This window comes from Panthera pardus, unplaced genomic scaffold, assembly GCF_024362965.1.
Source record: "Panthera pardus isolate Hobbes unplaced genomic scaffold, ASM2436296v1 HiC_scaffold_26, whole genome shotgun sequence".
Classification (NCBI taxonomy): Eukaryota; Metazoa; Chordata; class Mammalia; order Carnivora; family Felidae; genus Panthera; species Panthera pardus.
In genome coordinates this window covers 19,784,960-19,807,845 of record NW_026526832.1, presented here as the reverse complement: position 1 = coordinate 19,807,845, position 22,886 = coordinate 19,784,960, and the positions used below count along the sequence as shown (strand labels likewise).

Sequence of the window (22,886 nt, the reverse complement as noted above, 5' to 3'; positions counted from 1 at the left end):
GGAGACACAGAATCCAAAGCAGGCTCCAGGCTCTGAGCTGTCAGCACAGAGTCCCATGCGGCGCTTGAACCCGTGAGCTGTGAGATCATGACCTGAATTCAAGTCGGACACTTAACCGACTGAACCACCCAGGCGCCCCTATGTTCTAATATAGAACAAGGGGCCAATTTATATCACAACAGAAAGAAAGCAGGCAGAGTGATATTTCATGCATGCTGCTATTTTGTGCAATACAAAATAGATAAGTATATGCTTAAATATGCATAGGTTGTCCATGCAAAGAAACACGGCAAAACCTGTGATGGTGCTTATCTTCAGAGGAGGGGACTATTTATATGGTCTTAAATGTTTATCATGTGTATATTTTACCTGTTCAAACAGTAATAACAATAATTTGGCAGCTTTTCCTGGCTCTGGCTCACCTTGGAAGGGATTCCAGAAAACTTGAGAAGAGTTGAGTTCTTGGCCCCATGCTCATGGCTTCTGTTCTCAGATGGTCTCCCACATGGAGGACCCCTAAAAATAAGACACAAGCATGCAGAGTAGGGCTTTCGAGCCGCTGAAGAGACAGAATGTGTAACTCCTTCAAAAAAGGAAGGTGCTGGGACCAGGTAGACTAAGGATGAGCCATTACGACAATTAACAAATAGCATCTAGTATTTTCCCTTCCGATCATTTTTATTCAGGAAAATTTGGTGTAAATCTTAGGATAGAAGATGAGAAACACTACCCGGACATCACGATCATTTTTTAATCTTAAAAAATGTCTGCATTCTAATATGTACAGGTGCTCATTCCTTTATCCCTTCCTTTACGGAAGAGGTGCTATTGAACACCTACTGTGGGCCAGGTGTCGTCGTAGGACATCGGAAGAACCTTAGACAACATCTCATCATTTCACAGAGGAGGAACCTCCAGAGCAATTTAACTTCCAACGAGCTAGATCAGTGCAGAGAAAGCATCTGGTGATTTTTGCCCTCTTTGGTCTCAAATGACAACAGGTTAAGAAGCCTCCGGATCATCCTGTAGAATTAGTTCCATTCTGCTTTATGGTTTGGTTACTTGTGGGCGTGTTTTCTCTCCAAGGATTGTGAAGAAGGTCTCTTGGTGTGTCCCGTGCCATGATCCCCAGCTCCTGACGTTCACACCTCTGTGTAATGCTTTCCTGGGACTTTTTTTTGTTTTTTTGTTTTTTTCTTTAATGTTTATTTATTTTTGAGAGAGAGTGTGCACGTGCGAGCTGGGGAGGGGCAGAGGGGGATGGGGAGAGAGAATCTCAAGCAGGCTCCGCATGGTCGGCTCAGAGCCCTACACGGGGCTCGAACTCAGATCATAACTTGAGCCGAAATGAAGAGTCGGACGCTTACCCGAATGAGCCACCCAGGCACCCCTGTGACTTGTTTTTAATCAGTAGAAGATGGCAGAGGTGACAATGTCATTCCCCTGACTATATGATACACGACCTCGTCTGGCTAGCAGACTTGCTCTAAAGACTCTCCTTGCTCCCTTGAGAAGTAAGTGGTTATGTTGGGGAAGCCCACTTGGCAAGAAATTGGGTGGCCTCTTGGAGCTGAGAGTGGCCCTTAGCTGAAAGCCTACAACCGTAAGGAAATGAATTCTGTCAACAACCTGCGGAAGCTTAAGGCAGGTTCTCGCTCTTTTTACTTTTTTTCTCGTCTTTTTACTTTTTTTTTTTTTTTAACATTTATTCATTTTTGAAAGGCAGAGAGAGACAGAGCACGAATGGCAGAGAGAGAAGGAGACACAGAAACAGAAGCAGGCTCCAGGCTCCAAGCTGTCAGCACAGAGCCCGACATGGGGCTCGAACTCACAGACCGCGAGATCACGACCTGAGCCGAGGTCGGCCGCTTAACCGACTGAGCCACCCAGGCGCCCCACGTCTTTTTACTTTCATACCAAGCCAGCCACCTGCATTGCCCTTGGCCCATCCCACCCCTCCGTGCTCAGCTCTGGCAAGCAATACTCTCTTTACACCCTTTGGCACAGCTCCGATAGGGGCCGCAGATCTACTCCAGAAACTGGCTCCATGCTTTTGGTGCCCTCCTTGCTTTACACTGGTTCAGTTTCAGTTGCTGACCCGGAGCCGTGGGGACATTACTTGACACTTCCCCTCAGACCTGTACCCCAGATGCCCTCCTGGGGACCTGTTTCTTGACTTGTAGACCTGCCTGGAGTTTCCATTCTTTCCTGTTACTGCTTCTCGAAACTTAGAAGCACCCTGATGCAAGTCTGAAATCTTTGAGGCCTTGCTGACAGCTTTATGGAGGTATAATTTACGTACCATAAAGTTCACCCATGGAAAGGATACAATGCAATGGTTTCTACTGTATTCATAATTGTGTAACCATCACCGTACTCTTATCTCAGAACATTGTCATCACCCCAGAAAGAAACCCCTTACCCATTAGCAGTCACTTCCCGTTCCCGCCACCCCACCCCCAGCTCCTGGCAACCACTAATCCACTTTCTATCGATTTGCCTGTTCCAGACATTTCGTGTAAATGGAATCATGTATGGTGTTTCATAACTGTTCTCATTTTTTTAATGTTTACTTATTTTAGAGAGAGAGAGAAAGAGAGAGAGAGAGTGCGAGCAGGGGAGGGGCAGAGAGAGAGGGAGACACAGAATTGGAAGCAGGCTCCAGGCTCCGAGCTGTCAGCACAGGGCCCAACTAGCGCTCAAACTCACGAACTGCGAGATCGTGACCTGAGCCAAAGTCGGACAGCTAACCAACTGAGCCACTCAGGGCCCCTGTTCTCATTTTTTTTTTTTTAAGTTATTTATTTACAGAGAAACAGAGTGTGAGCAGGGGAAGGGCAGAGAGAGAGGGAAAGAAGGAAAATCCCAAGCAAGCTCCACCCCAGCTGTTCTCATTTTTTAATCTTAAAAAAATGAATGCAAGGTCTACACTCCAGTTCACAAAATACCAATTTTTTGTGTGTTCACATGAAATTGTAAAGGATGTGGGGGGGGGGGGGCGGTGCCTGGGTGGCTCAGTAGGTTGAGTGTCCGGCTCTTGATTTCAGTTCAGGTCACGATCTCACAGTTGGTGAGATCGAGCCCTGCGTGGGGCTCCTCGCTGTTAGCTTGGGATTCTCTTTCCTCTCTCTCTCTGTCCCTCTCCCAACACACACGCATGCACGTGTTTTCTCTCTCTCTCTCTCAAAACAAAAACAAAAAACAAAAAAACACTGAACCCCAAAGTTAATAAAAATAAAAATTTAGAAAAAAGACGAATTTTGGGAATTACCCACCGTTAAAACGTTTAACCCCACCAAAGTGCTCCAGGAAGTGGCGCTCCAGGAATGAGCCCCCAAGCCTCATTCATGCCACTCTCTTTGGGCTCGGGTCTGAAAAAGCGGGCCTAGATAATTCTGACAGCATCTAGATCTTTCTATCCAGAGCAGATAAAAATCCAAAAGTTGGATTATTTGAGTGGATGCTTTAAGGGGAAGGTGATTAACGTTCTGTGTGCATCTGCCTGTAGCCAGGCACCATGCTAAGCACTGCGGGAAGAGAAAGGTGGAGGGAGGCCGGGCCTTGCAGACTCTGTGCCCTCCGAGCAGTGGCAGAGGAGAGCTAATGTCTCCCTCAGGCTGAGAGAATGGTCCTCGCCCTTAGGATACATCAAAAGCCTTTTCTGACAAGGTGTTAGGGCAGGATTTGGGGAAGAGGACATTAGGGCAGAGGGTTTGGTGTAGAAGCTGCAGGATGGGGCCAAGGAGGTAAGGGGCTGTGCTGGTTGGTGTCAGAGCGGGAGGCTCGGACAGCAGGGGGAGGGGGAAGACTGAAGGTCGTTAGGGGCAACTGAGCACATGCCCCCACCCCCACCCCCCACCCCCGCGCTTCTGTCCCTTCCTGGCTCTCCCCCTCTGGGGGTCTGTGCGCTCAGTGTTGTGACAAAGAGGGGGCCCAGAGGGTGTCAAATGAGGCCTTGTCTTTATCTGCATGAGTTTACACAGACTGACCAGTTCCCTGGGCCCCCAGACCACCCGCAGCGATTTTTCTTTCCTACTGAAAATCAAGGACAGTACAATGACGAGTTTTAAAATATATTATGTTTAGTGTGTGTGTTTAAAGTAAGAAATTCGTGTGCATAAACGCAATGCCTTTTCTCCTCCTCGGGTTGTGTTTAAAATACCCTCTTTTGTTCCTCTTTTATTTTACAGCCTTTTGTTCACATCCTTCATGCTCCAAATAGCCAATAAATAGCACGGAAAATGTGGTCTTTGCTCCGAATTGTAGAATCCTCTGTTCTCAGCTGTGTAAATAGGTGTATGTTTTTCTTGTTTAAGTTTATGGTGAGCTTGGAGTAAGCATCGGATTATCTTGTGGAAGAATTTAAGGCAGGGGCGCCTCGCTGGCTCAGCTGGTAGAGCATGCGAGTCTTGATCCCAGGGTCATGAGTTCAAGCCCCACCGTGGGCGTGGAGCCTACTTTAAAAAAAGAAAAAAAAAGAATTTAAAGTAACGAACGCGGCTCATGAGAAAGATCCTGTGTGTGAAGAGAACATCAAGAGCCTGGAAAACACAGCTCACGTCTTTTCTTTTGTGTTTTTCAACTTTTTTTTTTAATGTCTTTATTTTTATTTTTGAGAGAGAGAGACAGATCATGAGCGGGGGAGGGGCACAGAGAGAGAGGGAGACACAGAATCCGAAGCTGGTTCCAGGCTCTGAGCTGTCAGCACAGAGCCCCATGCGGGGCTTGAACTCCTGAACTGCAAAATCATGACCTGAGCCGAAGTGGGAAGCTTAACTTGACTGAGTCACCCCGGGTGCCTCTGTGTTTTTCAACTCTTAAGTAGCAGTCAACGACCTGAATGAACATTAGAGATCTGTAATGCAGAGTCCTCACCCCTCCGGCCACCGGGGCTGAAATGCTAATAGGGAGGTAAACTTGAGATTCTTGTGGAGCTCATTTTGAAGACTGCCGTCAAGGACAGCGAGGGACTCCTGTGGGGGAAGGACACATGGGTTAGCCAGCCTGAAGGTACACGTCCTGTGACCGGTACAGCCCATACTGAGAGAGTGCAGTGCAGAGGCAGGAAAGAGAATGCGTAGGAGTTAAATCTGGGTGCAGATCTTGTCTTCCAGACTTGCTAATAATCTGTGTGATGCCAAGCAAGCTGTCTACCCCTTCCTGAGCACCATTATCCCAATTCCTTGCAGTTTTGCTTCGAGGATTCAAAATGGAACACATCTGGTACAGTGCAGGGCACGAAACAGGGGCTCCGTAGATGTGACTGGCCTTCAAGGTCAGATGGGTATGCTTTGCTTCAGTGAAAGTGATTTTGTTGCTTTCCCCTTCCCCCGGTTTTATGAATAATACATCTTCACTGTGAAAAACTTAAACAATATTTAAATGTCAATGAAATAAAGTAAAAGTCACCTGAAATCCCAGCACCCTCAGGCAGCTACCGTTAGCATTTGGGTGATCATCTTTATGACACACACACTCGTACACACACACACACACACACACACACACACTCTCACACACATGTCCATCCTGTTATACTTGTTAACGTTTTTCTTTCTTTAAAAAAAAAAAAAGGAAAAGACTTTTCCCCTCTCTTCCACTCCTCTGCAACTAAATGCTCCCTTCTCACCCTCTGGTAATCAGTGTAAACAAACGGATGTTTTCACCCATATTTTGCTCTCTACACATTATCGTGTATAAATAAGATACAAAGATATTTTTTGTCCTTGCACATTTTATCAGAATGGGATCCTATTATGTCTGTGTCTGTGTGTGGATGTCATGGATTACATGTATTGGAGTTCCATTTTGGTAAAATACATTATCTCTACAACTTGTCTTTTCTTATCATTACATCTTGGAAGAAGCTTTTTTTAATTTTTTTTTTTTTAAGATTTTATTCTTAATCTCTATACCCAACGTGGGGCTCAAATTTACAGCCCTGAGATCAAGCGTCTCATGCTTTACCGACTGAGACAGCCAGGTGCCCCTGGAGAAGCTTGAAAGCAATTAGTATAGACTTAACTTTTTAAAAGTTGCATGCTAGGGGCACCTGGGTGGCTCAGTCGGTTAAGCGTCATGATCTCATGGATTGTGGGTTTGAGCCCCGCATGGGGCACAGCTCAGAGCCAGGAGCCTGCTTCGGATTCTGTCTCCCTCCCTCTCTGCCCTCTCGTGGTCTGTCTCTCAAAAATAAATCAACATTAAAAAGAAATAAAAAATTGCATGCTATTCTATGGCATGGATAATGCAATACTGTGATATAATAATAAATCTGTATTTGGTCTTCTTCCCCAATTCTGGCACAGAGCTCCTACAACCCTTGTAACTTCCAGATTGACCGGGGTGAGGAGAGCGTCTTTTGTTATTCATAATAAGCCTCTAGCACCAAACCTGAGTTATGCTAATGAGGTGACTCTCCTGACGGGTGCTGGTTGCCACGGGAACCAGCCAGGTGATTAGAGGGTTGCACTTTCAGCCCCAACCTCCCACCCCTCCTCCTGGGAGGGAAAGGGGCTGGAGATTGAGTAAATCACCCATGGCCAATGATCGAATCACTCTTGGTAATGGAACCACCAGAAAAACCCCCGAAGAGAGGTGTTGGGAGAGGCTTCCAGGTCAGTGAACACCTCGAGGTGCGGGGAGGGTGAAGGCGCGGCAGCTCCACGTCTCTTGCCCTTACGTGGCCCCTCTTCCGCGTGTCTTGCCCTGTTCCATGGGTCTTCCTGTGTCTCTTCCACGTGGATGATCCTGACTTGTAATAGTAAATAAAGCGTTTCTTTGTGAGCCGTTCTAGCAAATTATCAAACTTGAGGAGGGGCTCATGGGAACCCCTGATTTGTAGTCAGGTCATCAGGGGTAGAGGCGACAACCTGGGCCAGGTGGCTGACGTCTGCAGTGGGGTCAGTCTTTTGGGAGTGAGCCCTCAGCCTGGGGGGTTTACACTAACGCCTGGTGCTTAGCATCAGAAGTGGCTAGAGGAACACTATTCCTTTATTTTTTTAAATGTTTATGTGTTTATTTTGAGAGAGAGCCAGAGAGTGAGGGGCAGAGAGAAACCTGAGCAGGCTCTGAGCTGTGACCTTGGAGCCCGACATGGGGCTCAAACTTACCTACTGTGAGATCATGATGTGAGTCTTAAATCGAGAGTTGGCTGCTTAACCGACTGAGCCACCCAGGCGCCCCAGACAGTTTTCCTTTAGATAGTACTGTTCCCCATTGATGGGCATTCATTTTGTTTCCAGGTTTTTGTTGGCTTATTGTCCTCCCCACGTTGCTGCAATGGGCCTCCCTTACCTTCCATCTCCTTATGTTCTCTTGCTTCTGTTTCTATGGATAGAGACCTGGGAGTGGGCTTGCCAAGTCACAGAGCTTTTCAAATTTTAGTAAAGGGCTTCTCAGACTGTTCTCTAAAAGCGCGATCATCCATATTTTCAGCAGCAGCGGCACCCTCACAACTACTCCCAACCCACTCCCTCCCCCAAGTCCTGTCAAGGTCAGGTATCACCCTAGAATTGTTGCCAGTCTGATGGATGTGGAATGACACCTCACTGTGACTTTCATTTGCATCTTCTTGATTGCTAGAGAGATTGGACATCTTTTCATATGTTGTTGGTTATTTCAGTTTGCTCTTCTGTGTCACGCTTATGGATGAGCCCATCTTTCTCTTGGTTGTATTTTTCCTATCGGTTTGTAAGGCCTCATAGCTGTCATATGCACTGCATATGTTCTCTCAGGATATTTTTCTATTTCTTCTTCTTCTTTTTCATGTTTATTTGTTTTTGAGAGAGAGAGACAGAATGCAAGCTGGGGGCGGGGGAGGGTGGGCAGAGTGGGAGACAGAATCCGAAGCAGGCTCCAGGCTCTGAGCTGTCAGCACAGAGCCCGATGTGGGGCTCGAACCCATGAACCTTGAGATCATGACCTGAGCCCAAGTCGGATGCTTAACTGACTGAGCCACCCAGGCACCCCCGGCTTTTTTTTTTGTTTCTATGATATCATTTACTTTACCAATTTTTTAAACTCATATAAAGTCAGAAACGGGACTTTTCTTTTATGGCTTCTGGGTTTCCAGACTGAGTTAAAAGGGCTCCCCCACTCCTCAATTATACAAGTAGTTTCCTGGGCTTGCTTTTAATACTTTTATTGCTTTATGTTTTACATTTAAATAAATTCCAGATGGATTACAGATTGGGCTATAGGTAGGGAGCCGACTTAATTTTCTTCCAGACAAAGAGCCAGAAATGCCGGCCCCATCTATTAAGTAAATCATTTATCTCCTCCGAATTGAAATACCACTTTTGTTAAATTTAATTGAAATCTGTTACCAGGCACCTTCTTCTTCTCCTCTCATCTTTTGTGTAATCATATGCTGACACCACACAGTTTTAATGACAGTAATTTCTTATAGCATCTTTTAATATTCCTAGGACAGTCCTTCACCTACCCCGTAGTATTCCTTTTCATAATTTTGTTGACTCTTCTCAATTCCATTATTTTCCATTTCAAAATAAACGCATTAAGAATTCTAATAGGGGGCACCTGGGTACTCAGTTAAGCGTCTCTTAATTTCGGCTCAGGTTATGATCTCAGGGCGCTGACAGCGTGGAGCCTGCTTGAGATCCTCTCTCTCCTTCTATCGCTACCCCTCCCATGCTCATGCTCTCTCTCTCTCTCAAAATAAATAAACTTCAAAAAAATTTTTTTTAATAAAAATAAATAAATAAATAAATAAATAAAATTAAAAAAAATTTTTTTACGTTTATTTTTGATAGAGAAAGACAGAGCACAAGTCGGGGAGGGGCAGAGAGAGAGGGAGACACAGAATCGGAAACAGGCTCCAGGCTCTGAGAGGTCAGCACAGAGCTCGACACTGGGCTTGAGCTCACACTGCGAGATCATGACCTGAGCCGAAGTCGGACGCTTAACCGACTGAGCCACCCAGGCGCCTCTAAATAAACAGAATTTTGAAGAAAGAGAGCTCATGATCCAACACCATTTTATGTCCAAATATGTATACCTTCTAAAGCCATCTGTGCACACTTTCCTCAATTGTGAAACCCTAGGCTGAGGGGAGAGGAAATAAAGGACCACGAATTTGGCTTAGGTGACGGCTGGGGTTGCAGCGGCCCCACTAGAGGGGTAGTATTTTTTTAAAGATTTAATTTTGGGGGCGCCTAGGTGGCTCAGTCGGTTAAGCGTCCGACTTTAGCTCAGGTCATGATCTCACACTCTTGAGTTCGAGCCCCGAATTGGGCTCTGTGCTGACAGCTCAGAGCCTGGAGCCGGCTTCAGATTCTGTATCTCCCTTTCTCTCTGTCCCTCCCCCACTCGTGCTCTGTCTCTCTCTGCTTCAAAAATAAATAAAAACATTAAAAAAAAAAAAGATTTAATTTTAAGTAATCTCTATACCCAACGTGGGGCTCAAACTCACAGCCCCGAGATCAAGAGTCACCTGCTCTTCTGGTTGAGCCAGGAAGGCACCCCTAGAGGAGTACTATTTAGACACCTTCCTTACCATTACCAGTTAAAGGATGGAAAGGACATGTTTGCCTTCTCTTTATAACATAGGTTGGAGCACCAGATAAAAGCCGATAATTGGACTCTTTTACTTTAACACCTTTGGACTCTTTAACACTTTAACACAGAAATGTCATCTCTAAGTAAAAATATAGTGGTATTTCTTCAACCTTTTATTGATGTTTGCTCTATATTAAAAATGGCTTGGAAAAATATTTCTGCACCTTCTGCAAAATTGCAGTTAAATATATCCGTCATGTTTCTTACTTTCCTTAGAGAGGAATCCAATGAATCCCTTCTAGAATTATCTACATAGAGAGCAGATCTGCTTTCTCTAAAGCATTCTCTTAAATGTTCAGTTGGATGGAGGGGAGCAATGAATTATTTGGGATTCAAAAGGCTCTTCCTGGTGGGTAAATCAGGGCCTCCCTTTTATCCAGTAATAGAAAGTTTTTCCTTCCCAAACCATTTCCACTTCTACTTCGACTGCCAGGAAGCTTAGCACTAAATGTAATTCCTATTAAGTTCTATCTTGTTTTTTTCTGATCCCCCTTTAGCAATTCTCTGTTAAATGTGTTTTGGTTTTGGTTTTGTTTTAAGTCAGCTCTACGCCCAGTGTGGGGCTTGAACTCACTTCCCATGATCGAGAGTTGCATGCTGTACTGACTAAGCCATCCAGTTACCCCTTTCGTTGGTTTTTCAGTCAGCTTTGTTGGGGTGCAATTTACATATGGTAGACAGCCTCTTACAGTATACATTTCAAAGGGTTTGGATATACTTACATACCTGAGTCATAGGGACAGGAGTCCACACTCCAGGTCGTGTCACCAGGAGAGCGTTGGTGTCAGGAGGTGGAGAGGCCTCAGATGTGGATGGGCAGGCTTCCATTCCCTGGAGAAGGGGACAGGCAACAAACAGGAAGCGTGTGCCAGCCTATTGGCCACGAGATAGTAGGTCATTACCAAACAGGGAATCAGGTACCTGATGTGCAGTCTGGGGTCCAGTCCTCAGCAGGACACTTATGTATACAAAATCTCACTGATATATACAAAAGTTGATGCTCAGTCAGGGCTTGTCAAGCAAGCACCAGGTGTCCTAATCTTGAGCATGTTGGGCTCCAGTCTTTATTTTTTTATTTTATTATTATTATTATTATTATTATTTTTATTTATTCAGTTTACATCCAAGTTAGCTTATAGTGCAACAGTGATTTCAGGGGTAGATTCTTTAATGCCCCTTACCCATTTAACCCATTCCCCATCCCACTACCCCTTCAGTAACCCTCTCTTTGTTCTCCATATTTAAGAGTCTCTTCAGTTTTGTCCCCTCCCTGTTTTTATATTATTTTTGCTTCCCTTCCCTTGTGTTCATCTGTTCTGTGCCTTAAAGTCCTCAGATGAGTGAAGTCATACGATATTTGTCTTTCTCTGACTAATTTTGCATAGCATAATACCCTCTAGTTCCATCCACGTAGTTGCAAATGACAAGATTTCATTCCTTTTGATTGCCGAGTAATACTCCGTTGTGTATATACCACACCTTCTTTATCCATTCATCCATCGATGGACATTTGGGCTGTTTCCATACTTTGGCTATCGTCGATAGTGCTGCTATAAACATCGGGGTACACGTGCCCCTTCGAAATAGCATACCTGTATCCCTTGGATAAATACCTAGTAGTGCAATTGCTGGGTCATAGGGTAGTTCGATTTTCAATTTTTTGAGGAACCTCCATACTGTTTTCCAGAGTGGCTGCACCAGCTTGCATTGCCACCAACAATGCAAAAGAGATCCTCTTTCTCCGCATCCTCGCCAACATCTGTTGTTGCCTGAGTTGTTAATGTTATTAGCCATTCTGACAGGTGTGAGGTGGTATCTCGTTGTGGTTTTGATTTGTATTTCCCTGATGTTGAGCATTTTTTTCATGTGTCGGTTGGCCATCTGGATGTCTTCTTTGCCCATTTCTAAACTGGATTGTTTTTTGGGTGTTGAGTTTGATAAGTTCTTTATAGATTTTGGATACTAACCCTTTATCTGGTATGTCATTTGCAAATACTTTCTCCCATTCCGTCGGTTGCCTTTTAGTTTTGCTGATTGTTTCCTTTGCTGTGCAGAAGCTTTTTATTTTGATGACGTTCCAGTAGTTCATTTTTGCTTTTGTTTCCCTTGCCTCTGGATCCAGTCTTTATTTTTAAAACAGATTTTTAATGTTTGTTTTTGAGAGAGACAGAGCATGAGCAAGGGAGGGGCAGAGAGAGAGGGAGACACAGAATCCGAAGCAGGCTCCAGGCTCTGAGCTGCCAGCACAGAGCCCGACACAGGGCTCGAACCCATGCGCCATGAGATCATGACCTGAGCCAAAGTCAGACGCTTAACCGATTGAGCCATCCAGCCTTCAGATTTGCCTTCAGGAATAGGTCCTCGGCCTGGGCTGGGGGTGGGGAGGAGGCTGGCAGGGACTGGGAACCAAGGGAATCTGGCCAGCTCTTCCGAAGAGTAGAAGGGAATAAACTGTAAGTATTTATACAAGTAATTGGGTATCTGTCATCAGTTCCAACCCCACCTCTCTTCTGGCAGAAGCAGGTGAACCAGAAAACGAGGAAATGCCAGCATTCAGGATGAATTAGGTGGGAGGACAACCATGTGCTCCCATTTACTTGTTTCAAGATGGAGACTTCATCCCTTCTGTTGACAGTTACTCAGCAGGTCCTCCCTGCCTCTGAAGGCTCATTACCTCTTTTTGTTTAAGTAAATGAGGGCATCTCCACATTTTCAGACTCAACCACCAGGAAAAGCCCTTTGAACCCAGTCAGTCAGTTGGTCCCTGTCTCCACCCATTCATTTGTGGAAGGCAGCAGCCAGATGGTCCGGGATTGAGAGGGTGTTCTGCTCCTTTAAGCAGCCATCTGAGAAGACACTGCCTCGTCTGGGGCGCCAGTGAACAAAAAGGAGGAAGCGGGCTGCGTGCTATGGCCTGTGGAGCTATCACTTGTTCTCCTCGCCCTCGCTGCTGGCTCGGTCCTGCGGTGGGAGCTGGGGTGTCTTTCCCTGGGATGGGAGACACTGGAAGAGGAGCCGAGTGGAGGAGACCGAGTGTAACGAGCTCGGTTTTAGATGCGATCCGTTGGGAGGCCCAGTGAGACGTTAAATTAGAAGGATCCAATAGGCCGTTAGACGTACCTATTAATGGTGGTTGAATAAATGTACGAGAGACGTTAACTTGCTAGTGAATTGCCCGTCCTGGCACAGACTTCCTCAGAGCCTACTCTAGTGTGTTCTGTACTACTGCCCCCTTGACCGGGGCTGTTGTCGATTCCACAGCTGGTTTATGATACAGACATTTTCACAATCAAGTAGTGCAGAGAGATTGAGTCCTGCTGCAGTCCCTTTCTCTGAGACAACTGCAGTCACTAATTTAGTGAATAACCTTCCCAGTGTTTTATGCAGAAAGCTTGTTTATATATGTGAGTTTTCACATACGTATGTAAGTGAAGTTTATGTATAAGTGAGAGGTCATGTTCATTTATATTCAAATATATATGAGATGTCACCTGTATACACAAAACCGGAGGCACATACCATGGGGTCTGGTTCTGTAATCTGTTTTCTCCACCTAGTACTGTATCGTATATAACATCCCATGTCAGTACTTAAAGATCTACATGATCCTTTTCAATGGCTGCATCGCCTTCTAGTGTGTGAATGTACCATTATTTATTGAAACAGTCCTTACATTGACACACCCTAACCTTGTTCTCAAATCATTTGCTGTTATAACAGCAGAATAATTATATAATTATATATAATGTTATGATAACGAAACACCCTCATAATCCATTTTTGTGCAATGGTCCGATTATTTCCTAGAAGAAATTCTTAGATGTGAAACGCCCATTTTAAGTTTTCATGTAGATTTTTAGATTTCCTTCTGGTAAGGTTGTATCAGCATATGAGAGTGCATCCTCCTCTCCCCGTGGGCATTATTCTCTTTTTTCTGTGCCATTACGACAGGTGAAAAATGTAATTTTCTTGTTTTCACTCACATTTCTTGGATTCTTAATAAGACAAACGTCTTTTCATTTGCTTATGAGCTATTTACGCCCTCCCCATCCCCACGGATTTCCTGTTTATATTTTTTGCTTACTTTTTCTTTCTTTTTTTTTTAAGTTTATTTTTTTTGAGTGAGAGAGCATATGAGGTGGGGAGGGGCAGAGAGAGATCGGGAGAAAGAGAGAATCCAAGCAGGTCCCGCGCGGTCAGTGCAGTTCCTGATGCGGGGCTCGAACCCACGAACTGAGATCATGACCTGAGCCGAAATCAAGAGTCGAATGCTTAACTGACTGAGCCACCTAAACACCCCTCCTGTGCCTATTTTTTCTACTGGAGTACTTATCTTTCTCTTAAACCATGCAAACATGTCTTAACCAGTTTTTTGTCTTTTTTTTTTTTTTTAATCTTTTTATTTATTTTTGAGAGAGCACAAGCAGGGGTGGGGCAGTGAGCGAGGGAGTCACAGAATCCGAAGCAGGCTCCAGGCTCCGAGCTGTCAGCACAGAGCCCGACGCGGGGCTCGAACTCACAAGCTGTGAGATCATGCCCTGAGCTGAAGTCGGACGCTTAACCGACTGAGCCACCCACGCGCCCCAGTTTTTGTCTTTATTAAAAGTATTTTGTGGCATCTTCTGCTGTATTACAGTTTGTTGTTGTTCTATAGTCACACCTGCATCAATCTCTTCTTTTCCGGTTTCTGGCTTTGGATTATGCTTTAAAAACCTTAACCCATCCAAAATTTATAAACATATCTTTCTGTGTTTCCTTCTAATACTCTGTCCTTTGAGTTTTTATGTAAAATGCAAATCTAATCATGTCACTTCTTTGCTTGCCCTCCCAGCAAGCCTTAGAGTCCACACTCTGAGTGTGTCCCATCAGGCATTGAGTGGCTGGGGCTCCTGGGGCTCCTCAAATACACCAGCCATCCTGAAGGCACCCAGCTAGATCACACCGCCCTGCTTCTGTCTGGAATGCTCAGGTTTGGCTCCCCCAGCCCCCCATGGTGCACTCCTAAGCAGCCGTCAGACTGATGTCCAAGGCACCTCCTCTGAGGAGCAGTACTCTATCCCACTCAGGGTGAAGTGCTTCTCCCGCCCGCCCCCCCCCCCCCTTTCCTGGTACTGACACAGCCCTTCTCTTAACTCATATTGAACTTTTTGTTCATGCATTTCTTTGCACTCCAAACTTGGGAGCTCGTCGGGGGTCAGTGCAGTATCTGGCACTTAGTATAGTACCGCGTAGGTGCTACGAGTGTCTCTGTGATCCTATTGGCAACTTACAAGCTCAGTATGCTGACAGGGTGGAGGCCGGGAGACCAGTTAGAAGTATCCAGATCATAGTGATATCATCTTAATGCAGGTAGATGATAGGGCCCGAACCGAGGCAGTTGGTTCGGAGAAAAAAGAAAACGTAAGTGGGGCGCCTGGGTGGCTCAGTCGGTTAAGCGGCTGACTTGATTTCTGCTCAGGTCATGAGCTCGCGGGCTCGAGCCCACGTCAGGCCCTGCTGACGTTGCGGAGCCTTGCTTGGGATCCTCTGTCTGCCCCTCTCTCGCTCACACTCTCGCTCTCAAAATAAATAAACTTAAAAAAGAGAGAGAGGATGGATAAGGAGCAGATTTAGTAGGTAGAACTGGCAATGCCTGAGTAGAGTGTTTTGTCTCAAGTGTCTCCTAAGTGTTCAACGCACGAATAAATCAGAAGGTTAGCCCATTAGCACAGTCAGACCTTTTGATCCTTGTATTATTTGGTGTTTAGAATTACCTCTACTCCTTTTCCTTTCCATGAAGCTGTGTGACCTTGACTAGTCATTACCTCCAGTCACTGGCTGTCAAGTGGAGACAGCCCCTCATCTCCAAGAGCAATTGTGAGGTTGTTTCCATTAAATGCCATGTGTTAAGAGCCTTAGCACACTGAGTAGCATTTAGTAGGTGTTAGTTTCCTGCTCCTGCCATCTCCTTACCTTGATTGGGTCAGTTGCCATCTTCTGACTGATCTAAAGGGTTCCTAGAGAGGGAAGCTGAAATCGGCTTTCGTTCCTGGGCGTCCATAAAGCACAGGCATGCCCCGACAGCTGGTCTCCATCTGTCCACACCAGCTCTCTGCTCTGCTCTGTTTGCCCGTGCTTCCATTCTTACTGTCTTCCCCAGTCTGTTCTCCCTTTCCTTCGGAGAACCCACCAGCATTCAGTCCTTTCTCGGCCCTGCTCCTTTTCTATTCCATAGGCACCACCAGTTCAGCCCACCATATCCTCTTGCCCGGATTACCATAGTCCCCGTTCTCTCGGCCTCCACTCAACCTGTGACAGGCAAACAAGTGGGGAGATCAGCCCCCAAACCACGTGCTCATCCCCTGGCCAGACTCAGGATCCTGCTCTCCGTGCTCCAAGTCATCCTGGGCCACACGGGTCTCATTCAGAAGGCTGGGCCTCTTGCTCTGTGCTCCTTGACCTCATACCCTGGCTCCCCAAGCTGCTTGCTCAGCCCAGTCTGGCCTCTTGGCCCCAAGGCAGTTCGTGTGCTGGCTGTGCCGAGCCCATACCTGCTTATTCTGCCTCCTGTCTTTTTTTCAGCCCAGCCAACGCCAGCTTTGTTGCTCTGCCCTAAGCTTTGTACCAAACGCCCTCACAACCAGCATGGAACTCTTCTTTGGAGAAGCCTTCCTTCCTGTTGCTAACAGCTCCTTACTGTGGCTAACCCTTTGTGCACAGAGACTGCTTCTACCCCGCTCTCTCTGCCAACCCTCACTTCCTTCAGCTAGCATTTAATGAGCGCCTCTGCATGCCGAGCCCTTAGAAGGATAAAGTGATGCCTGGGCTCTGCTCTCAAGGAGCTGCAGTCTAGTACGGATGAATTCCAACCCACAGTCTCCCCAGCTATAAAATGGGGATAATAATGCCTAACCACCTCACAGGCGGTTGTAAGATTTCTATGAAATTATGTGGGAGCCTGACACACAAAGAGCTCAGTGGTAACGATGGGCTGATGGTGCTGACATCCACTTCACAGCTGAGAAGATGGGTGTGGAGCAGTTAGTCACGTGGCTAGAGGCGCAAAGGCAAGTTCAGGGCTCCTGGCACTGCTCTACCCATCCCCCCCTCCATTTCCTCTTCCTGCCCCCTCGCGCCCTTTGCTTCCCCATTTGCTCCTGTTGGCTGCTGTAAAACAGGCCACTGAAATGCAGACACAGGCTAGTGGCCTCACTGCCCCAGTTGAAGGAAGCTGATTATATTCACCCCAGGCCTGCCTTCAAGCCTCCTGGGAGTGCCCGCCCAGCCTGCCACTCCAGGCAGTCATGGTGCTTCCCACACAAGCCTGGGGACATCACCCATGAGAATTTGGGAGATGGGGATCACCATGGGAGATGATGGAGCTCACAGTGGTTCCCCGCCTTCTGCCCATCTCCCCAAGGTTTGGCTCCATTAGCCATGTATTGCTACAAGCACTGAGGAGATTTGCTCTTCAGGCTCCAGGGATTCTGGGTTAAGGTAAAAGTACCTCTTCACATTAGTGATGGAGGTGAATCAGGTCCATAAGAAGGCAGCTGGCAGCCACAGGCGCAGGAAGGAGGATGTCATTGCCTGGGCGGAAGCGTTATTGGTGAAAAGTCAATGGCAGGTGAAAGCACTTCATTTGGGGGAGAGAGCTGGAAACACATCTGCGGCACAAGATGAAATGTGCGGCACCTCTTTGAAGGAGTCTCACATCACAGAGAAAAAAGTCTGTGTCGTTCTAAAATCTGTTGGAGTCAAAGTAAGGAAAGAGATTGGTTTGTCCTAAAGCCCAGTCCTTTTAGGAAATTTCCCTGGAGGTGGCAGGATGATGGCAAGATTTCCTGAAAAGAAAAGGAAACATTTTTTGCACCTTATTTCAATTTTTTTCCTAACAGTATAAAACAATTTATGTAGTTTTAAGTTACCATTATTATTTTTCATTATAAAATCTATATAATATTATATAGGAAGTTTGAAAAATTAGAGGAGTAAGATCACCTATAATCTCATAAACACAAACCTCGTTATTTATTCTCACCTTGTCTGTTTTTTTTAATTATTTTTTTAATGTTTATTTTTGAGAGAGAGAGAGACAGAGTGTGAGTGGGGGAGGGGCAGAGAGAGAGAGAGGGAGACACAGAACCTGAAGCAGGCTCCAGGCTCTGAGCTGTCAGCACAGAGCCTGACGCGGGGCTTGAACTCAACAAACCGCGAGATCATGACCTGAGCCAAAGTCAGACACTTAACTGACTGAGTCACCCAGGCACCCCTCACCTGGTCTGTTTTGTGTGTGTGATATTTTTACATAATTGTAGTAACACATTGCATATCATTCCGTATATTGACATGGAGTTCTTTTTTTTTTTTTAATTTTTAAGAGTTTTATGAGATACATACAGAAGAGCGCAGAAAATGTCTAATTTAAAGAGTCATTTAAAGCAAACACCTGTGTAACTCCCACCCTTTTCAACTGAAAGACTAGAACATTTGCAGCTCTCCAGAAGCTTTCCCCACCAGGTGCCTCTGCCCAAACACAGCCCCTCCCTATCCTCCAGAGATAACCACCCACCCTGACTTTTATAATAATCCTTTCTTTGGTTTCTCTTCTTCAACTTTATGCCTAAACACTGTAGCTCACTTTTGCCTGGTTTTGAAAGTTCTTAAGGAACTTACACTGTATTTACTATTTTGTCTCTTGCTTTTTCCTTCAATTGTTGTTGGGGAGATGTTATATATGGCGGTAGTTAGTTCATATCAAGTTTTAGTTTAAAAGGGATAAATAAATAAACAAATAAATAAGAAAAGGTAGAATTTTTGTGTATTTTCACTTAGTATCTATCCCAAATCTAGAGTTTATCAGGTAGCCCAGGTTTGGGACACTTCTTATTTTATTTTACTATTATTTTTTTTTTTATTTTAGTTTTTTGAAGTAGGCTTCATACCCAGCGTGGAGCCCAAGGTGGGCGTGAACTGGCGACCCTGAGATCAAGACCTGAGCTGAGATCAAGAGTTGGATGCTTAACCCACTGAGCCACTCAGGTGCCCCAACTTTTCTTTGATTTGATTTTATGTTTTAAGATTTTATTTCTAAGTAATCTCTACACCCAGTGTGGGGCTCGAACTCACAACCCTGAGACCAAGAGTTGCGTGCTCCACTGACTGAGTCAGCCAGGTGCCCCTGGGATACTTTTAGTTAGGAAAACGCATTCTTTTCTCCTGCTTTTACACCCCCCACCTGAGAATGGGGGTCTCGGACAGAGAAGGGTCGTTCCCCACCCCCCTTTCTGGCAGTGGCCGCTGGCCTCTCCGTCCTTTGGCTGGCGTTCTAGGAAGCAGCCACTCTGGGGGCCCTTGAGCTGCAGCTGGTCTCCTTCCAAGAGAGCTGATGGAATTATTTCTGGGGCCTGGAGACAGCTGGTGAGAGCCTGGAAAGCACAGCAGGGCTGAGGAATCTGCCAGAAGGCCCGCCTGGGGAAGGGCTATGCTGGTGATGGTGACTAGCAGTCACAAGAGCCTGGTGTTTTCTGGCTGAAGCCTCAGTCCGGAGGTTGGGACTCTTGTCTCCAGCGTGTTTACACCTCCCTGACTTTCTTCCGGGGCCCTGGAGCAGCTAGCTGGGCTCACAGGTGGGGATTGACTCATATTTACTGGTATTTGCTGGTACTCAGTCTCCCCCAGCCTCAAACGAAAGCCCCCTGACCTCAGTGAGCAGGCGAGCACTTGAAAGGAGCAAGGGCATGGGCCGCGTGCACCTGGTGCCACACGGCTGGCCTGTTCTGTCGCGGCGCCACGCCCGCTCACAAGCACTCAGCTTCCCCTTCCCACAACTGCCCGGTTTCTCGCACAGCTAACCTGGAACAGGCGGTCTGCGGCTCCATTGCTTACCACCCTCTTGGGCTAATCCTTTGGAATTTCACTTTTGCCCTCTCTGCCCTAATGCGCGTGGCCACGTTGTGCCAGGCCAGGTCGGATGAAGCCACGGGATTAAGACTTCTTGCTGGATCTTAGCCTAAGGACTCCCCCCAAGTGGGTCCGCGTACACCTTCCCCAGAAGCCAGGCCCACCTCTTGGGCTTCGCTATAGCAGCTCCCTTGTCTTTGTTTGTTTGCTTGTGTGTTTGTTTTTAACCCTTCTTAAGAAGAAGCCTTTGTTCACCACACTCTCACCCATCTTATGGACAGATGGGTCCTCTTTGCCTGCCTGCCCTCCCAGTGTGGCCCGGGTGCTGGACTCTTATGGCTGACGGCTACCGGTTGAAGGGTCCAGCGTGACTCAGGGTGGGCATAACATCGGCCACAGCCTGTCCAGCCTCTGCCCTCTGTGTGCTACCCTTCAGCCTGACTGGCCCTTCTCCCTGCCTCCAGGTCCCCCCCTAGTCCCTGGAGATGCCTAAGCCCCAGATCCCCCTTTTACCTTCCTTTTACCCAGTTCTCCTTCCCCGTGGCTGGGTTCCGCCTCCAGAATCCCTCAAGACATTTTGCACGAAACTCCTAGGTGACCCAAACCAGGCCCACCACTCAGACCAGCCCTCGATGCTGACAGTGGCCTAGTTGGGAGAGGAATTCAGGAAGAGTCTCAGATTCCTGGGTGGGCCATTGGGAATGATGCAGCTGGTTTTGGAAAGGTTGAGTGCATGTGCCTGTGGAACATGCTAGTGGAATGGTCAGTGGGCATTTAGATGTTAAAACGCACTCACATCCTCATTATTAGCGTGGAATAGGTTCCAGATTCCTGCTTACCTTAGAAAGCACGGTACTAAGTGATGAAGAAGTCAGTCGTCATAAGGCAGGTGAAGTGTGATCCTGAGATGTTGGGGAGAGGAGGTCATGGGGTGGGAACAGCTGTGATCTTGTCTTTTTTATTTTTCCTTGTCACCTAATTGTTATTTATCATTAGTCCATACAGATTAACTGGGGAAGTGGTTATGTCTGAGGGTGGGGGTGGGTAGGACGAAAGAGGTGTGGGGACTTCAACAGTAGTGACAATGGTGAATTCACAGGTGTTTGTCACTTTTCTTTATACCTGACACGTATGTTAGAACTACTATTTTAAATCTACTCAAGAGTCCATAAAGCCAATTAAGAATGATAAAATTATACGGCTTTCATATTAGTTAAGAATTATTTAGTGCTGTATTATTTAGAAAGGCAGTTTACTAAACACTTAAATGTATTTAACTTACAGCCTTGGCTGTTTCCCACTCACCTTAAACTTCCCTTTGTGGCTTTTGTGTTCTGTTGAATCTTTCATTTGTTCTCATTTATCATCTCAAAGAGAATCCCCTTCCAGTACCATCCCAGAATGCTATAAGGGCAATGCCCTGCCCCCGCACACCTGTCCCCAACCCCCCTTTAGGGTCGGCTTTCCCCCTGCTCTGTTTCTCTTTCCTGTATGCTGATCAGAAGAAGAAAAGCAGCTGTGTATTTTTTTTTTTGTCTTCTAACCACTGCCACGTGTTGCCTTTTGATCCTTTGGCAAATGTTACCTGCTTGGAGCAAAGGAAAAGCCACATCATTCAGTGTAGCCCCAGTGACCAGAACTGGCTTCTCCTTCCCCTCCAGTTAGCACTCCATTTACCATTAGGGTTGGCTTAGTAGGTCCTTCATGTCACAAGGTGGATGTGTAGCTCTTGCTTTGCACGTCCCTTCATATCACAGTGACTGAGCGTCTGTAAAATCACACATTCTTCTTTGGATTTGACCAAAAGAGGACATGTGAGTCTTAAACCAAGGCCTATTAAAAAGAAAATACATATGGGGCACCTGGATGGCTTAGTTGGTTAAGCGTCCGGCTGTTGATGTCGACTCAGGTCATGATCTCGAGGTTTGTGAGATCGAGCCCCGCGTCGGGCTCTGTGCTGACAGCGCAAAGCCTGCTTGGGACTCTCTCTCTGTCCCCCTCTCTCTCTGTCTCTCTCTCAACATGAATAAATAAACTTAAAAAAAAAAAAAAAAAGCTAAGAGAACATGACCTGAGCCAAAATTAAGAGTTGGACACTTCACGGACTGAGCCACCCAGGCACCACTTTAACAAGTTAGTTTTAGGGTCTTTATGCAAGAAGGATCCCCTTGGCACCCTTCTGGCCCCATGTGTCTTTGTCGAGCCCCAGAGTCCCCCGGCATCCTCCAGCTGAGCTGCTGGCAGGAGGCAGCTGTGCAGGACAGACCTTGCAGACTCTCCTTGTCTCGCACCTCCCTGCAGGCACAGGGGAGCTGGAAAAGGTGATGACAGACACAGGCAATTTCAAGACACAGTGTTGGGGTTGGCATTTCCTTGGCAGGGCTAACCCTGTGCGCCTTTTAGGAGCGTGGGCTTGTGTGCATTTCATGAGCGAGAAGCAGCAGCTGCCATAACCTTGACTGTCCACCCGGCAGGATCCCCCCGCTGTGCAGTTCTGCCCTGGAACAGCTTACAGCACTAAGCGGGGCAGAAGGGTGGGCAGTGCAGGAAATTTTCCTTTATCCAACAAGACAGTTATTAGATAGCAAATAGCAATTATTGTCACTGTTTTAAACGTAAAGAGGCTTTCTCAGGAAAGACTGCACTCCCAGGTTAGACAGGGCTGTTTCCCCAGCTTGCACATCACCTTGTCTCTGCCCCAGCACTGGCTCAGGAGCATGAGGAATCCATGCCACGGAATTAGGAAATTGGGGAATACAAGCTGCATACAGTTGGATGAATCTTGGCATATCAAAGATATTCACCATCTTGCCGTGGAAGGCATCGTTGCTTCCCCAGATATGTTGTAGAATTCCTCAGATCTCCACATTTGCAGTTTACCAGCCCCCCTGTTGGTGCTGGACTGCTTCCCTTCTATTCAAGGTCACCGTTGGCGAAGTCCGGGGACTGAAGGGAAAGTCAGGGTAGACTTGATGAATCTATGCAGCTCTAGAATTCCATAGTTCTGATTTATTCCTTCTAATACCGTTTGACTATCTGGCATTTTTCCATTTCTGCCTGGGAGGACAGCCATGTGGTTTGAATTCTTTCATTTGCATAGACAACATAGCTGGGTGATCAGAGTTGTTGGTTAGACAAATGGGAATGTGGAATACCGCCAGAAGTCCTTAAAGGAGGTGACATCTATTTTAAGGCACAGTTGTCGTTTAATGATGATTTGATGATAATGTTCATTTCTAATGTAGTATCTTAGCTTAGGCCGCTATAATAAAAATACCACAGACTGGCTTAAACAACAACAAATTATTCCCCACGGTTCTGAAGACTAAGAAGCCCAAGATCAAGGTGCTGGCCAATTTGTTTCCTGGTGAGGACTCTCCTCCCGGCTTGCAGATGACTACCTTTCTCTCTGTGTCCTTGCACGG

At 46.4% G+C, this 22,886-nt stretch overlaps 1 protein-coding gene across 2 annotated transcripts in view; it reads left to right on the top strand.

The window, feature by feature from the left end:
• Window positions 1-22,886, top strand: part of DPYSL5 (dihydropyrimidinase like 5) — a 100,365-nt gene that overhangs the window by 12,244 nt on the left and 65,235 nt on the right. Inside the window, exon 2 of one of the 2 annotated variants that reach the window (XM_053891058.1) lies at window positions 18,482-18,600. The exons of the other annotated variant lie outside the window; for it this stretch is intronic. The gene's annotated coding sequence lies outside the window, so the exon portion shown is untranslated. The remainder of the gene's footprint in view (window positions 1-18,481; window positions 18,601-22,886) is intronic. 2 annotated transcript variants of the gene reach the window in all.